This window comes from Austrofundulus limnaeus, unplaced genomic scaffold, assembly GCF_001266775.1.
Source record: "Austrofundulus limnaeus strain Quisiro unplaced genomic scaffold, Austrofundulus_limnaeus-1.0 Scaffold0, whole genome shotgun sequence".
Taxonomy (NCBI): Eukaryota; Metazoa; Chordata; class Actinopteri; order Cyprinodontiformes; family Rivulidae; genus Austrofundulus; species Austrofundulus limnaeus.
In genome coordinates this window covers 7,941,203-7,945,247 of record NW_013952402.1, presented here as the reverse complement: position 1 = coordinate 7,945,247, position 4,045 = coordinate 7,941,203, and the positions used below count along the sequence as shown (strand labels likewise).

At 32.2% G+C, this 4,045-nt stretch overlaps 1 long non-coding RNA gene across 1 annotated transcript in view; it reads right to left on the bottom strand.

Moving 5' to 3' along the window:
- Positions 1-3,558: 3,558 nt before the first annotated feature.
- Positions 3,559-4,045, bottom strand: part of LOC106513070 (uncharacterized) — a 17,231-nt gene continuing 16,744 nt past the window's right edge. Inside the window, exon 3 of the long non-coding RNA XR_001309750.1 lies at positions 3,559-3,609. This is a non-coding gene — a long non-coding RNA (uncharacterized LOC106513070). The remainder of the gene's footprint in view (positions 3,610-4,045) is intronic.

Below are 4,045 nucleotides of genomic sequence, written 5' to 3'. Positions count from 1 at the left end.
TATATATACGGGTTAATTGGTAACTCTAAATTGTCCCTAGGTGCAGTGTTGTATAAAGTAACACAAAGTGCTACTTGAGTAAAAGTACAAGTATCTTACCAAAAAATTACTTTGGTAAAAGTTAAAGTCTCCTTTAGGAATATTACTAGAGTAAAAGTACAAGTATTTTACCAAAAATACTTTGGTAAAAGTTAAAGTCTCCTTTAGGAATATTACCTTAGTAAAAGACAAAGTATCTGATACTTTTTTGTACTTGAGTATTAAAAGTAACAGTACTGATTTAAAATGAGCAGTTAGATTTTATATATTGACATTTATCAGGAGTTGACCTCCCCAGAAAATTGCAGAAATGACTATATTGTATTAAAATAATTAATTTATGTTAAATTTAGGATGCACTAGTCTAGCTGTTTCAGTTTATATACATATATCAAGGGTGACCAAACCTTTTCCCCAAATGAAAATCTATCTGAGGGCTGCAGCCAAATGTAATGATATAATTCATGAAATACAAATACTTCTATACAGTCCTTTTATTTTAATGATTATGTCCTGCTCGAGTGTGACATGATTTGTTTCTGTACAAACTAATACTTTATCAGAATTTTATATATTTATACTTCTCATTCAACCACAATTAAATTCACTCTATGTGGGAGGCACAATTTATATGGATAGTATTTATTTTTTACAATAAGCTGGAATGAAAACAAGCAGAAATGAAATAAAAGTAACGACTTTCTATGTCTTGCCTTTTTTGAAAATGTAAGGAGTAGAAAATACAGATATTTGTGTGAAAATGTAAGAAGTAGAAGTAAAAAGTAGGCTGAAAAATATTTACTCAAGTAAAGTACAGATACCCTAAAATTCTACTTAAGTATAGTAAAGAAGTATTTGTAGTTAGTTACTTTACAACTCTGCCTAGGTGTAAGTAAGAGAGTGTTTTTTTTTTGTCTTGTTTGTCTTTATGTGTGGCCCTGTGATGAACCTGTCCAGGGTGTACCCCGCCCCTCGCACCGTGACTGCTGGATATGTGCACCAGTGACCCTGAAAGGAAGAAATGAGTATAGATAATGGATGGATGGATGGATGGATGGATGGATGGATGGATGGATGGATGGATGGATGGATGGATGGATGGATGGATGGATGGTAAAAAAAAGTAAACAAAAGGAGAAACTGAATTTCTTTAAAAAATGTGAATGCTGAGTGGTGAATAACGTTACTGACTTTTGTTGGAGATAACTGTAGACAGAAAGATTTGTTATCTGAAACAAGCAGAACAAAGGGTAATGTGAACAAAACAGTAGCTAAAAACTAAAATAAGCTAAGCTAAATTCTATGTAAGCAAATATCTCAAAAGTTTAAATGAACAGAAAAGGAGTTAAACGAAGCTACAGTTAAAACCAAAACGAACACAAAACTAGCACACCATTGAAGCTACAATTTGCAAAAAAATCCTACTAATAACAAAATAGTAAGTAAAAGGAGCCTCAGAAGACAAAAATAGTCATGTGAACTTAAGAAAATCATGTTTTTGAAAAAAATGTAGGAGATCTTGGTGGAGGGGGAGCTGTAGATAAACAATAATTCAAAAAAGTATAAAAGTTAGTAATACTAAAAGTCACGGGCCACTATTCCCGATGAAGTCAAATAATGTTAAAATAGCACAAAATATGCAGATTGCAATAAATAAATAAATAAATAAAAATACCTATAGAAAAAAACAACAGAAGACAACTATCTGAGAATGCTGAATCAGCAGTATGATGAAGAAACTTGTGCTTATGTCATTGTTTTTGTCAAAATGCAGATGTGAAGAGAGACAATGAAAGATGAAGAACTACATTTTGTGACAGATCTTGCAATTATGACCAACTTTTATATGGTTTTACCTCAAATACTAACACAACACTCTTCTGTCAGCCCAGCACACAAGGAAAAACACAACAGTGGTTAAAAAAAAACATATACAGAGATCTTCACGTCTGCCAGGAAGAAAAAAGCACAGCTCTTATTATGCATTGATTACAAACATGTAGTCAACATTGGCCGGAGGCCATTTAGGGCCACTGAGTGTTCCATAAGTCTATTTTTGTTGCTCCTCGGGTAGGTTACTATGGCTTTTATATTATTTATTTCAAAGCGCCCAGATATTGATTATTTCACAAGGAAAAATGACAAATGGCAGGAGGGAATGACACGGTCAGCAGGTTCTATTAGAGAAATGATAGTGTTGCTCGTGGTTTGTTAAAAGGTCCAGTTTAGATACTTTATAGGTTTACATCCATCATCGTCTAATGACCTGTTTGATGAAAAAAACGCGCTCTGGTGACAACAGCCCTGTGCAGCCAACTTTGCTCTGTAATTGCTCCCATATTAAATATAGATTTTTGTTTTGATATCTTGTGAGAATTTCGTTCTGTGGGCCAGAATTGTGATAAAGGGCGATAGCAGAAGCTCAGGGAGAGAAAACTGGAAAAAGAATTGGGCAAAATGGGTAACTAAAAGGTGTTGACAATGAAACTGTGAGTTTGTTGTTGGGAGTAGTTTGGAATCGTGTTGGAGGAAAGATTCAGATCTTTTAGAAGAAAAGAACGCAGTAATATTAGAGTACCCAATTAAAAGTAAAACTTCAACACAACAGCAGAGTAAATATTTCCAAAATGCAAAATATACGAAGTACAAATATTACACACTGGTAAAATTGTCAGTATGATAATATTTTTGTAAACTATAACTGTGCACTGTGTTAATCATGTGTTTGTGATTTTTGGTGTTTTGTTCATATATGAGAAATAATTACACTTACACTTCTGAACAAGTAACTGTTAGAAATGAAAATGACGAGTTAGTTGGACAGTTACTAGATACTTTAYTTTGGTAAAGTGTTGACAGTTTTACACAAAACAAAAACCCTGAAATCACAATTTGAATTAGTATTGTTGTGAATTTTAATTTTTAACATAGTGTGAATAATGTGCAAAAAAAAAAACATAAAAAATTCAACAATGAAAAGCAAGAATTGCAAAGAACACATAAACAATATCCAAACTGATTGTTTTGCAAAACATTTGTCAAATAGTAATATATATATATATATATATATATAAACAGTGGGCTTTTCATCATTTGCAGCATAAATTTACATTAAGGGCTTTAGATAATCCAAAGGAATTTCTGTGCACAAGGAAGAAAATTGAAAATCAATACTGATAAATCAGATCTGCAGTCAGAGTCTAACTGTSAGACCTGCTGCCCAAAATTGTTCAAACCAAAACAAAACTGAACTGTTAAACAGCAAAAACTCAGAATCAAAAGGAAAGAGGTGACAAACAAATAACTCAGTCAATTCTTTTCTCATTATCAAAGCACTACATATTGTGCAATATTTATTTCTCAAAACTTCAAACCTGTCTGTTAGCAAAATATCTCATGAACCACTGCACATATTTCTCACAAAGTAATTACTGGATTTACCTCTTGACCCAATTAGCTTTTCAGCCCCACTCTGCAGGAGCACCACAGACATTGTGATGATGTAGACTGTGGTAGTAGCTGAGAGTTGTCCTCAAAACATACTTCAAGTGCTAATGCATCTTGGAAGACCTTGCAAAACAAGCATAACATGATTTACRAGGAAATATTCTAATATTTATTGAATTTAATTGAAAGACAAATTTAATTTCTGCTTTTATTCGTGTCTTACTAAACGTCTCAATGTTTTTTTTTTGTAAAAGAAGGTATACGTGTTCAGGTTAATGCACGATGTCAGGTTTAATCCGAATTAATAAATTTACTATTGATTGTAGTTTCACCTTACATCAACAGGACATATTGATAATCCAGACCATAAAATARTCAGATTTATAAGTTCTTAAAATGTCAAATGAGTGAAGGTAAAGTAAATATTTTTCTCAACAGTGTTGCTATTTTGGAAATAACTTGGAAAATCCCAAATACTCTCAAAGTTTGTGTTAAATTTTAAATTTTTACTTTAATTAATTTATTTATTTATGTGGTTTTTGAAGAATTTTTCTGTTGC